Source organism: Oncorhynchus gorbuscha, linkage group LG01, assembly GCF_021184085.1.
Source record: "Oncorhynchus gorbuscha isolate QuinsamMale2020 ecotype Even-year linkage group LG01, OgorEven_v1.0, whole genome shotgun sequence".
Classification (NCBI taxonomy): domain Eukaryota; kingdom Metazoa; phylum Chordata; class Actinopteri; order Salmoniformes; family Salmonidae; genus Oncorhynchus; species Oncorhynchus gorbuscha.
Genome location: NC_060173.1, coordinates 114,093,713 through 114,108,449, shown reverse-complemented (window position 1 = coordinate 114,108,449; position 14,737 = coordinate 114,093,713).

Genomic DNA, 14,737 nt, shown 5'->3' with positions numbered 1-14,737 from the left:
AACCTTCAGCTAGTATGCTAGCTCTACCTCCTAACCTTCAGTTAGTATACTAGCTCTACTGCTCTACCTCCTCACCTTCAGCTAGTATTACAACTCTACCTCCTAACCTTCAGTTAGTATACTAACTCTATGTCCTAACCTTCAGCTAGTATACTAGCTCTACTGCTCTACCTCCTCACCAGCTAGTTTACTAACCCTTCAGCTAGTTTACTAACTCTGCTGCTCTACCTCCTCACCTTCAGCTAGTATACTAACTCTACCTCCTAACCTTCAGCTAGTATACTAACTCTACCTCCTAACCTTCAGCTAGTATACTAACTCTACCTCCTAACCTTCAGCTAGTATACTTGCTCTACCTCCTAACCTTCAGCTAGTATACTAGCTCTACTGCTCTACCTCCTCACCTTCAGTTAGTATACTAGCTCTACCTCCTAACCTTCAGCTAGTATACTAGCTCTACCTCCTAACCTTCAGCTAGAATACAAACTCTACCTCCTAACCTTCAGCTAGTATACTAGGTCTACTGCTCTACCTCCTAACCTTCAGCTGGTATACTAACAATACCTCCTAACCTTCCGCTAGAATACTAACTCTACCTCCTAACCTTCAGCTAGTATACTAGCTCTACCTCCTAACCTTCAGCTAGAATACAAACTCTACCGCCTAACCTTCAGCTAGTATGCTAGCTCTACCTCCTAACCTTCAGTTAGTATACTAGCTCTACTGCTCTACCTCCTCACCTTCAGCTAGTATTACAACTCTACCTCCTCACCTTCAGCTAGTTTACTAACTCTGCTGCTCTACCTCCTAACCTTCAGCTAGTATACTAACTCTACCTCCTCATCTTCAGCTAGTATACTAACTCTACCTCCTAACCTTCAGCTAGTATACTTACTCTACCTCCTAACATTCAGCTAGTATACTAACTCTACCTCCTAACCTTCAGCTAGTATACTTGCTCTACCTCCTAACCTTCAGCTAGTATACTAGCTCTACTGCTCTACCTCCTCACCTTCAGTTAGTATACTAGCTCTACCTCCTAACCTTCAGCTAGTATACTAGCTCTACCTCCTAACATTCAGCTAGGATACTAACTCTACCTCCTAACCTTCAGCTAGTATACTAGCTCTACTGCTCTACCTCCTCACCTTCAGTTAGTATACTAGCTCTACCTCCTAACCTTCAGCTAGAATACAAACTCTACCTCCTAACCTTCAGCTAGTATACTAACTCTACCTCCTAAACTTCAGCTAGTATACTAACTCTACCTCCTAACCTTCAGCTAGTATACTAACTCTACCTCCTAACCTTCAGCTAGTATGCTAGCTCTACCTCCTAACCTTCAGTTAGTATACTAGCTCTACTGCTCTACCTCCTCACCTTCAGCTAGTATTACAACTCTACCTCCTAACCTTCAGTTAGTATACTAACTCTATGTCCTAACCTTCAGCTAGTATACTAGCTCTACTGCTCTACCTCCTCACCAGCTAGTTTACTAACCCTTCAGCTAGTTTACTAACTCTGCTGCTCTACCTCCTCACCTTCAGCTAGTATACTAACTCTACCTCCTAACCTTCAGCTAGTATACTAACTCTACCTCCTAACCTTCAGCTAGTATACTAACTCTACCTCCTAACCTTCAGCTAGTATACTTGCTCTACCTCCTAACCTTCAGCTAGTATACTAGCTCTACTGCTCTACCTCCTCACCTTCAGTTAGTATACTAGCTCTACCTCCTAACCTTCAGCTAGTATACTAGCTCTACCTCCTAACCTTCAGCTAGAATACAAACTCTACCTCCTAACCTTCAGCTAGTATACTAGGTCTACTGCTCTACCTCCTAACCTTCAGCTGGTATACTAACAATACCTCCTAACCTTCCGCTAGAATACTAACTCTACCTCCTAACCTTCAGCTAGTATACTAGCTCTACCTCCTAACCTTCAGCTAGAATACAAACTCTACCCTAACCTTCAGCTAGTATGCTAGCTCTACCTCCTAACCTTCAGTTAGTATACTAGCTCTACTGCTCTACCTCCTCACCTTCAGCTAGTATTACAACTCTACCTCCTCACCTTCAGCTAGTTTACTAACTCTGCTGCTCTACCTCCTAACCTTCAGCTAGTATACTAACTCTACCTCCTCATCTTCAGCTAGTATACTAACTCTACCTCCTAACCTTCAGCTAGTATACTTACTCTACCTCCTAACATTCAGCTAGTATACTAACTCTACCTCCTAACCTTCAGCTAGTATACTTGCTCTACCTCCTAACCTTCAGCTAGTATACTAGCTCTACTGCTCTACCTCCTCACCTTCAGTTAGTATACTAGCTCTACCTCCTAACCTTCAGCTAGTATACTAGCTCTACCTCCTAACCTTCAGCTAGAATACAAACTCTACCTCCTAACCTTCAGCTAGTATACTAACTCTACCTCCTAACCTTCAGCTAGAATACAAACTCTACCTCCTAACCTTCAGCTAGTATACTAACTCTACCTCCTAACCTTCAGTTAGTATACTAACTCTACCTCCTAAACTTCAGCTAGTATACTAACTCTACCTCCTAACCTTCTGCTAGTATACTAACTCTACCTCCTAACCTTCAGCTAGTATGCTAGCTCTACCTCCTAACCTTCAGTTAGTATACTAGCTCTACTGCTCTACCTCCTCACCTTCAGCTAGTATTACAACTCTACCTCCTAACCTTCAGTTAGTATACTAACTCTATGTCCTAACCTTCAGCTAGTATACTAACTCTACCTCCTAACCTTCAGCTAGTGTACTAGCTCTACTGCTCTACCTCCTCACCTTCAGCTAGTATATTAGCTCTACCTCCTAACCTTCAGTTAGTATACTAACTCTACGTCCTAACCTTCAGCTATTATACTAACTCTACCTCCTAACCTTCAGCTAGTATACTAGCTCTACTGCTCTACTTCCTCACCTTCAGTTAGTATACTAGCTCTACCTCCTAACATTCAGCTAGTATACTAGGTCTACTGCTCTACCTCCTAACCTTCAGCTGGTATACTAACTCTACCTCCTAACCTTCCGCTAGAATAATAACTCTACCTCCTAACCTTCAGCTAGTATACTAACTCTACCTCCTAACCTTCAGCTAGTATACTAGGTCTACTGCTCTACCTCCTAACCTTCAGCTGTTATACTAACAATACCTCCTAACCTTCCGCTAGATTACTAACTCTACCTCCTAACCTTCAGCTAGAATACAAACTCTACCTCCTAACCTTCAGCTAGTATACTAACTCTACCTCCTAACCTTCAGTTAGTATACTAACTCTACCTCCTAACCTTCAGTTAGTATACTAACTCTATGTCCTAACCTTCAGCTAGTATACTAACTCTACCTCCTAACCTTCAGCTAGTATACTAGCTCTACTGCTCTACCTCCTCACCTTCAGCTAGTATATTAGCTCTACCTCCTAACCTTCAGTTAGTATACTAACTCTACGTCCTAACCTTCAGCTATTATACTAACTCTACCTCCTAACCTTCAGCTAGTATACTAGCTCTACTGCTCTACCTCCTCACCTTCAGTTAGTATACTAGCTCTACCTCCTAACATTCAGCTAGTATACTAGGTCTACTGCTCTACCTCCTAACCTTCAGCTGGTATACTAACTCTACCTCCTAACCTTCCGCTAGACTAATAACTCTACCTCCTAACATTCAGCTAGTATACTAGGTCTACTGCTCTACCTCCTAACCTTCAGCTGGTATACTAACTCTACCTCCTAACCTTCCGCTAGAATAATAACTCTACCTCCTAACCTTCAGCTAGTATACTAACTCTACCTCCTAACCTTCAGCTAGTATACTAGGTCTACTGCTCTACCTCCTAATCTTCAGCTGGTATACTAACAATACCTCCTAACCTTCCGCTAGAATACTAACTCTACCTCCTTACCTTCAGCTAGTATACTAGCTCTACCTCCTAACCTTCAGCTAGAATACAAACTCTACCTCCTAACCTTCAGCTAGTATACTAACTCTACCTCCTAACTTCAGCTATTATACTAACTCTACCTCCTAACCTTCAGCTAGTATACTAACTCTACCTCCTAACCTTCAGCTAGTATACTTGCTCTACCTCCTAACCTTCAGCTAGTATACTATCTCTACCTCCTAACCTTCAGCTAGTATACTAGCTCTACTGCTCTACCTCCTCACCTTCAGTTAGTATACTAGCTCTACCTCCTAACCTTCAGCTAGCATACTACCTCTACCTCCGAACCTTCAGCTAGTATACTAGCTCTACCTCCTAACCTTCAGCTAGAATACAAACTCTACCTCCTAACCTTCAGCTAGTATACTAACTCTACCTCCTAACCTTCAGCTAGTATACTAGCTCTACCTCCTAACCTTCAGCTAGAATACAAACTCTACCTCCTAACCTTCAGCTAGTATACTAACTCTACCTCCTAACCTTCAGTTAGTATACTAACTCTACCTCCTAAACTTCAGCTAGTACACTAACTCTACCTCCTAACCTTCCGCTAGTATACTAACTCTACCTCCTAACCTTCAGCTAGTATGCTAGCTCTACCTCCTAACCTTCAGTTAGTATACTAGCTCTACTGCTCTACCTCCTCACCTTCAGCTAGTATTACAACTCTACCTCCTAACCTTCAGTTAGTATACTAACTCTATGTCCTAACCTTCAGCTAGTATACTAACTCTACCTCCTAACCTTCAGCTAGTATACTAGCTCTACTGCTCTACCTCCTCACCTTCAGCTAGTATATTAGCTCTACCTCCTAACCTTCAGTTAGTATACTAACTCTACGTCCTAACCTTCAGCTATTATACTAACTCTACCTCCTAACCTTCAGCTAGTATACTAGCTCTACTGCTCTACCTCCTCGCCTTCAGTTAGTATACTAGCTCTACCTCCTAACATTCAGCTAGTATACTAGGTCTACTGCTCTACCTCCTAACCTTCAGCTGGTATACTAACTCTACCTCCTAACCTTCCGCTAGACTAATAACTCTACCTCCTAACCTTCAGCTAGTATACTAGCTCTACTGCTCTACCTCCTCACCTTCAGTTAGTATACTAGCTCTACCTCTAACATTCAGCTAGTATACTAGGTCTACTGCTCTACCTCCTAACCTTCAGCTGGTATACTAACTCTACCTCCTAACCTTCCGCTAGACTAATAACTCTACCTCCTAACCTTCAGCTAGTATACTAACTCTACCTCCTAACCTTCAGCTAGTATACTAGGTCTACTGCTCTACCTCCTAACCTTCAGCTGGTATACTAACAATACCTCCTAACCTTCCGCTAGAATACTAACTCTACCTCCTTACCTTCAGCTAGTATACTAGCTCTACCTCCTAACCTTCAGCTAGAATACAAACTCTACCTCCTAACCTTCAGCTAGTATACTAACTCTACCTCCTAAACTTCAGCTAGTATACTAACTCTACCTCCTAACCTTCAGCTAGTATACTAACTCTACCTCCTAACCTTCAGCTAGTATACTATCTCTACCTCCTAACCTTCAGCTAGTATACTAGCTCTACTGCTCTACCTCCTCACCTTCAGTTAGTATACTAGCTCTACCTCCTAACCTTCAGCTAGAATACAAAAAACTCTACCTCCTAACCTTCAGCTAGAATACAAACTCTACCTCCTAACCTTCAGCTAGCATACTACCTCTACCTCCCAACCTTCCGCTAGTATACTAGCTCTACCTCCTAACCTTCAGCTAGAATACAAACTCTACCTCCTAACCTTCAGCTAGTATACTAACTCTACCTCCTAAACTTCAGCTAGTATACTAACTCTACCTCCTAACCTTCAGCTAGTATACTAACTCTACCTCCTAACCTTCAGCTAGTATGCTAACTCTACCTCCTAAACTTCAGTTAGTATACTAGCTCTACCTCCTAACCTTCAGCTAGAATACAAACTCTACCTCCTAACCTTCAGCTAGAATACAAACTCTACCTCCTAACCTTCAGTTAGTATACTAGCTCTACTGCTCTACCTCCTCACCTTCAGCTAGTATTACAACTCTACCTCCTCACCTTCAGCTAGTTTACTAACTCTGCTGCTCTACCTCCTAACCTTCAGCTAGTATACTAACTCTACCTCCTCATCTTCAGCTAGTATACTAACTCTACCTCCTAACCTTCAGCTAGTATACTTACTCTACCTCCTAACATTCAGCTAGTATACTAACTCTACCTCCTAACCTTCAGCTAGTATACTTGCTCTACCTCCTAACCTTCAGCTAGTATACTAGCTCTACTGCTCTACCTCCTCACCTTCAGTTAGTATACTAGCTCTACCTCCTAACCTTCAGCTGGTATACTAACTCTACCTCCTAACCTTCCGCTAGACTAATAACTCTACCTCCTAACATTCAGCTAGTATACTAGGTCTACTGCTCTACCTCCTAACCTTCAGCTGGTATACTAACTCTACCTCCTAACCTTCAGCTAGAATAATAACTCTACCTCCTAACCTTCAGCTAGTATACTAACTCTACCTCCTAACCTTCAGCTAGTATACTAGGTCTACTGCTCTACCTCCTAATCTTCAGCTGGTATACTAACAATACCTCCTAACCTTCCGCTAGAATACTAACTCTACCTCCTTACCTTCAGCTAGTATACTAGCTCTACCTCCTAACCTTCAGCTAGAATACAAACTCTACCTCCTAACCTTCAGCTAGTATACTAACTCTACCTCCTAAACTTCAGCTATTATACTAACTCTACCTCCTAACCTTCAGCTAGTATACTAACTCTACCTCCTAACCTTCAGCTAGTATACTTGCTCTACCTCCTAACCTTCAGCTAGTATACTATCTCTACCTCCTAACCTTCAGCTAGTATACTAGCTCTACTGCTCTACCTCCTCACCTTCAGTTAGTATACTAGCTCTACCTCCTAACCTTCAGCTAGCATACTACCTCTACCTCCGAACCTTCAGCTAGTATACTAGCTCTACCTCCTAACCTTCAGCTAGAATACAAACTCTACCTCCTAACCTTCAGCTAGTATACTAACTCTACCTCCTAACCTTCAGCTAGTATACTAGCTCTACCTCCTAACCTTCAGCTAGAATACAAACTCTACCTCCTAACCTTCAGCTAGTATACTAACTCTACCTCCTAACCTTCAGTTAGTATACTAACTCTACCTCCTAAACTTCAGCTAGTACACTAACTCTACCTCCTAACCTTCCGCTAGTATACTAACTCTACCTCCTAACCTTCAGCTAGTATGCTAGCTCTACCTCCTAACCTTCAGTTAGTATACTAGCTCTACTGCTCTACCTCCTCACCTTCAGCTAGTATTACAACTCTACCTCCTAACCTTCAGTTAGTATACTAACTCTATGTCCTAACCTTCAGCTAGTATACTAACTCTACCTCCTAACCTTCAGCTAGTATACTAGCTCTACTGCTCTACCTCCTCACCTTCAGCTAGTATATTAGCTCTACCTCCTAACCTTCAGTTAGTATACTAACTCTACGTCCTAACCTTCAGCTATTATACTAACTCTACCTCCTAACCTTCAGCTAGTATACTAGCTCTACTGCTCTACCTCCTCACCTTCAGTTAGTATACTAGCTCTACCTCCTAACATTCAGCTAGTATACTAGGTCTACTGCTCTACCTCCTAACCTTCAGCTGGTATACTAACTCTACCTCCTAACCTTCCGCTAGACTAATAACTCTACCTCCTAACCTTCAGCTAGTATACTAGCTCTACTGCTCTACCTCCTCACCTTCAGTTAGTATACTAGCTCTACCTCCTAACATTCAGCTAGTATACTAGGTCTACTGCTCTACCTCCTAACCTTCAGCTGGTATACTAACTCTACCTCCTAACCTTCCGCTAGACTAATAACTCTACCTCCTAACCTTCAGCTAGTATACTAACTCTACCTCCTAACCTTCAGCTAGTATACTAGGTCTACTGCTCTACCTCCTAACCTTCAGCTGGTATACTAACAATACCTCCTAACCTTCCGCTAGAATACTAACTCTACCTCCTTACCTTCAGCTAGTATACTAGCTCTACCTCCTAACCTTCAGCTAGAATACAAACTCTACCTCCTAACCTTCAGCTAGTATACTAACTCTACCTCCTAAACTTCAGCTAGTATACTAACTCTACCTCCTAACCTTCAGCTAGTATACTAACTCTACCTCCTAACCTTCAGCTAGTATACTATCTCTACCTCCTAACCTTCAGCTAGTATACTAGCTCTACTGCTCTACCTCCTCACCTTCAGTTAGTATACTAGCTCTACCTCCTAACCTTCAGCTAGAATACAAAAAACTCTACCTCCTAACCTTCAGCTAGAATACAAACTCTACCTCCTAACCTTCAGCTAGCATACTACCTCTACCTCCGAACCTTCCGCTAGTATACTAGCTCTACCTCCTAACCTTCAGCTAGAATACAAACTCTACCTCCTAACCTTCAGCTAGTATACTAACTCTACCTCCTAAACTTCAGCTAGTATACTAACTCTACCTCCTAACCTTCAGCTAGTATACTAACTCTACCTCCTAACCTTCAGCTAGTATGCTAACTCTACCTCCTAAACTTCAGTTAGTATACTAGCTCTACCTCCTAACCTTCAGCTAGAATACAAACTCTACCTCCTAACCTTCAGCTAGAATACAAACTCTACCTCCTAACCTTCAGCTAGCATACTACCTCTACCTCCGAACCTTCAGCTAGTATACTAGCTCGTCCTAACCTTCAGCTAGAATACAAACTCTACCTCCTAACCTTCAGCTAGTATACTAACTCTACCTCCTAAACTTCAGCTAGTATACTAACTCTACCTCCTAACCTTCAGCTAGTATACTAACTCTACCTCCTAACCTTCAGCTAGTATGGTAGCTCTACCTCCTAACCTTCAGTTAGTATACTAGCTCTACTGCTCTACCTCCTCACCTTCAGCTAGTATTACAACTCTACCTCCTAACCTTCAGTTAGTATACTAACTCTATGTCCTAACCTTCAGCTAGTATACTAACTCTACCTCCTAACCTTCAGCTAGTATACTAGCTCTACTGCTCTACCTCCTCACCTTCAGCTAGTATACTATCTCTGCTGCTCTACCTCCTAACCTTCAGCTAGTATACTAACTCTACCTCCTCACCTTCAGCTAGTATACTAACTCTACCTCCTAACCTTCAGCTAGTATACTAACTCTACCTCCTAACCTTCAGCTAGTATACTTGCTCTACCTCCTAACATTCAGCTAGGATACTAACTCTACCTCCTAACCTTCAGCTAGTATACTAGCTCTACTGCTCTACCTCCTCACCTTCAGTTAGTATACTAACTCTACGTCCTAACCTTCAGCTAGTATACTAACTCTACCTCCTAACCTTCAGCTAGTATACTAGCTCTACTGCTCTACCTCCTCACCTTCAGTTAGTATACTAACTCTACGTCCTAACCTTCAGCTAGTATACTAACTCTACCTCCTAACCTTCAGCTAGTATACTAACTCTACCTCCTAACCTTCCGCTAGTATACTAACTCTACCTCCTAACCTTCAGCTAGTATGCTAGCTCTACCTCCTAACCTTCAGTTAGTATACTAGCTCTACTGCTCTACCTCCTCACCTTCAGTTAGTATACTAACTCTACGTCCTAACCTTCAGCTAGTATACTAACTCTACCTCCTAACCTTCAGCTAGTATACTAACTCTATGTCCTAACCTTCAGGTAGTATACTAACTCTACCTCCTAACCTTCAGCTAGTATACTAGCTCTACTGCTCTACCTCCTAACCTTCAGCTAGTATATTAGCTCTACCTCCTAACCTTCAGTTAGTATACTAACTCTACGTCCTAACCTTCAGCTATTATACTAACTCTACCTCCTAACCTTCAGCTAGTATACTAGCTCTACTGCTCTACCTCCTCACCTTCAGTTAGTATACTAGCTCTACCTCCTAACATTCAGCTAGTATACTAGGTCTACTGCTCTACCTCCTAACCTTCAGCTGGTATACTAACTCTACCTCCTAACCTTCCGCTAGACTAATAACTCTACCTCCTAACCTTCAGCTAGTATACTAGCTCTACTGCTCTACCTCCTCACCTTCAGTTAGTATACTAGCTCTACCTCCTAACATTCAGCTAGTATACTAGGTCTACTGCTCTACCTCCTAACCTTCAGCTGGTATACTAACTCTACCTCCTAACCTTCCGCTAGACTAATAACTCTACCTCCTAACCTTCAGCTAGTATACTAACTCTACCTCCTAACCTTCAGCTAGTATACTAGGTCTACTGCTCTACCTCCTAACCTTCAGCTGGTATACTAACAATACCTCCTAACCTTCCGCTAGAATACTAACTCTACCTCCTTACCTTCAGCTAGTATACTAGCTCTACCTCCTAACCTTCAGCTAGAATACAAACTCTACCTCCTAACCTTCAGCTAGTATAATAACTCTACCTCCTAAACTTCAGCTAGTATACTAACTCTACCTCCTAACCTTCAGCTAGTATACTAGCTCTACCTCCTAACCTTCAGCTAGAATACAAACTCTACCTCCTAACCTTCAGCTAGTATGCTAGCTCTACCTCCTAACCTTCAGTTAGTATACTAGCTCTACTGCTCTACCTCCTCACCTTCAGCTAGTATTACAACTCTACCTCCTCACCTTCAGCTAGTATACTAACTCTGCTGCTCTACCTCCTAACCTGCAGCTAGTATACTAACTCTACCTCCTTACCTTCAGCTAGTATACTAACTCTACCTCCTAACCTTCAGCTAGTATACTAACTCTACCTCCTAACCTTCAGCTAGTATACTTGCTCTACCTCCTAACCTTCAGCTAGTATACTAACTCTACCTCCTAACCTTCAGCTAGTATACTAGCTCTACTGCTCTACCTCCTCACCTTCAGTTAGTTTACTAGCTCTACCTCCTAACCTTCAGTTAGTATACTAACTCTACGTCCTAACCTTCAGCTAGTATACTAACTCTACCTCCTAACCTTCAGCTAGTATACTAGCTCTACTGCTCTACCTCCTCACCTTCAGCTAGTTTACTAACTCTGCTGCTCTACCTCCTAACCTTCAGCTAGTATACTAACTCTACCTCCTCATCTTCAGCTAGTATACTAACTCTACCTCCTAACCTTCAGCTAGTATACTTACTCTACCTCCTAACATTCAGCTAGTATACTAACTCTACCTCCTAACCTTCAGCTAGTATACTTGCTCTACCTCCTAACCTTCAGCTAGTATACTAGCTCTACTGCTCTACCTCCTCACCTTCAGTTAGTATACTAGCTCTACCTCCTAACCTTCAGCTAGTATACTAGCTCTACCTCCTAACCTTCAGCTAGAATACAAACTCTACCTCCTAACCTTCAGCTAGTATACTAACTCTACCTCCTAACCTTCAGCTAGAATACAAACTCTACCTCCTAACCTTCAGCTAGTATACTAACTCTACCTCCTAACCTTCAGTTAGTATACTAACTCTACCTCCTAAACTTCAGCTAGTATACTAACTCTACCTCCTAACCTTCTGCTCGTATACTAACTCTACCTCCTAACCTTCAGCTAGTATGCTAGCTCTACCTCCTAACCTTCAGTTAGTATACTAGCTCTACTGCTCTACCTCCTCACCTTCAGCTAGTATTACAACACTACCTCCTAACCTTCAGTTAGTATACTAACTCTATGTCCTAACCTTCAGCTAGTATACTAACTCTACCTCCTAACCTTCAGCTAGTGTACTAGCTCTACTGCTCTACCTCCTCACCTTCAGCTAGTATATTAGCTCTACCTCCTAACCTTCAGTTAGTATACTAACTCTACGTCCTAACCTTCAGCTATTATACTAACTCTACCTCCTAACCTTCAGCTAGTATACTAGCTCTACTGCTCTACTTCCTCACCTTCAGTTAGTATACTAGCTCTACCTCCTAACATTCAGCTAGTATACTAGGTCTACTGCTCTACCTCCTAACCTTCAGCTGGTATACTACTCTACCTCCTAACCTTCCGCTAGAATAATAACTCTACCTCCTAACCTTCAGCTAGTATACTAACTCTACCTCCTAACCTTCAGCTAGTATACTAGGTCTACTGCTCTACCTCCTAACCTTCAGCTGTTATACTAACAATACCTCCTAACCTTCCGCTAGATTACTAACTCTACCTCCTAACCTTCAGCTAGAATACAAACTCTACCTCCTAACCTTCAGCTAGTATACTAACTCTACCTCCTAACCTTCAGTTAGTATACTAACTCTACCTCCTAACCTTCAGTTAGTATACTAACTCTATGTCCTAACCTTCAGCTAGTATACTAACTCTACCTCCTAACCTTCAGCTAGTATACTAGCTCTACTGCTCTACCTCCTCACCTTCAGCTAGTATATTAGCTCTACCTCCTAACCTTCAGTTAGTATACTAACTCTACGTCCTAACCTTCAGCTATTATACTAACTCTACCTCCTAACCTTCAGCTAGTATACTAGCTCTACTGCTCTACCTCCTCACCTTCAGTTAGTATACTAGCTCTACCTCCTAACATTCAGCTAGTATACTAGGTCTACTGCTCTACCTCCTAACCTTCAGCTGGTATACTAACTCTACCTCCTAACCTTCCGCTAGACTAATAACTCTACCTCCTAACATTCAGCTAGTATACTAGGTCTACTGCTCTACCTCCTAATCTTCAGCTGGTATACTAACAATACCTCCTAACCTTCCGCTAGAATACTAACTCTACCTCCTTACCTTCAGCTAGTATACTAGCTCTACCTCCTAACCTTCAGCTAGAATACAAACTCTACCTCCTAACCTTCAGCTAGTATACTAACTCTACCTCCTAAACTTCAGCTATTATACTAACTCTACCTCCTAACCTTCAGCTAGTATACTAACTCTACCTCCTAACCTTCAGCTAGTATACTTGCTCTACCTCCTAACCTTCAGCTAGTATACTATCTCTACCTCCTAACCTTCAGCTAGTATACTAGCTCTACTGCTCTACCTCCTCACCTTCAGTTAGTATACTAGCTCTACCTCCTAACCTTCAGCTAGAATACAAACTCTACCTCCTAACCTTCAGCTAGAATACAAACTCTACCTCCTAACCTTCAGCTAGCATACTACCTCTACCTCCGAACCTTCAGCTAGTATACTAGCTCTACCTCCTAACCTTCAGCTAGAATACAAACTCTACCAACTAACCTTCAGCTAGTATACTAACTCTACCTCCTAACCTTCAGCTAGTATACTAGCTCTACCTCCTAACCTTCAGCTAGAATACAAACTCTACCTCCTAACCTTCAGCTAGTATACTAACTCTACCTCCTAACCTTCAGTTAGTATACTAACTCTACCTCCTAAACTTCAGCTAGTACACTAACTCTACCTCCTAACCTTCCGCTAGTATACTAACTCTACCTCCTAACCTTCAGCTAGTATGCTAGCTCTACCTCCTAACCTTCAGTTAGTATACTAGCTCTACTGCTCTACCTCCTCACCTTCAGCTAGTATTACAACTCTACCTCCTAACCTTCAGTTAGTATACTAACTCTATGTCCTAACCTTCAGCTAGTATACTAACTCTACCTCCTAACCTTCAGCTAGTATACTAGCTCTACTGCTCTACCTCCTCACCTTCAGCTAGTATATTAGCTCTACCTCCTAACCTTCAGTTAGTATACTAACTCTACGTCCTAACCTTCAGCTATTATACTAACTCTACCTCCTAACCTTCAGCTAGTATACTAGCTCTACTGCTCTACCTCCTCGCCTTCAGTTAGTATACTAGCTCTACCTCCTAACATTCAGCTAGTATACTAGGTCTACTGCTCTACCTCCTAACCTTCAGCTGGTATACTAACTCTACCTCCTAACCTTCCGCTAGACTAATAACTCTACCTCCTAACCTTCAGCTAGTATACTAGCTCTACTGCTCTACCTCCTCACCTTCAGTTAGTATACTAGCTCTACCTCCTAACATTCAGCTAGTATACTAGGTCTACTGCTCTACCTCCTAACCTTCAGCTGGTATACTAACTCTACCTCCTAACCTTCCGCTAGACTAATAACTCTACCTCCTAACCTTCAGCTAGTATACTAACTCTACCTCCTAACCTTCAGCTAGTATACTAGGTCTACTGCTCTACCTCCTAACCTTCAGCTGGTATACTAACAATACCTCCTAACCTTCCGCTAGAATACTAACTCTACCTCCTTACCTTCAGCTAGTATACTAGCTCTACCTCCTAACCTTCAGCTAGAATACAAACTCTACCTCCTAACCTTCAGCTAGTATACTAACTCTACCTCCTAAACTTCAGCTAGTATACTAACTCTACCTCCTAACCTTCAGCTAGTATACTAACTCTACCTCCTAACCTTCAGCTAGTATACTATCTCTACCTCCTAACCTTCAGCTAGTATACTAGCTCTACTGCTCTACCTCCTCACCTTCAGTTAGTATACTAGCTCTACCTCCTAACCTTCAGCTAGAATACAAAAAACTCTACCTCCTAACCTTCAGCTAGAATACAAACTCTACCTCCTAACCTTCAGCTAGCATACTACCTCTACCTCCGAACCTTCCGCTAGTATACTAGCTCTACCTCCTAACCTTCAGCTAGAATACAAACTCTACCTCCTAACCTTCAGCTAGTATACTAACTCTACCTCCTAAACTTCAGCTAGTATACTAACTCTACCTC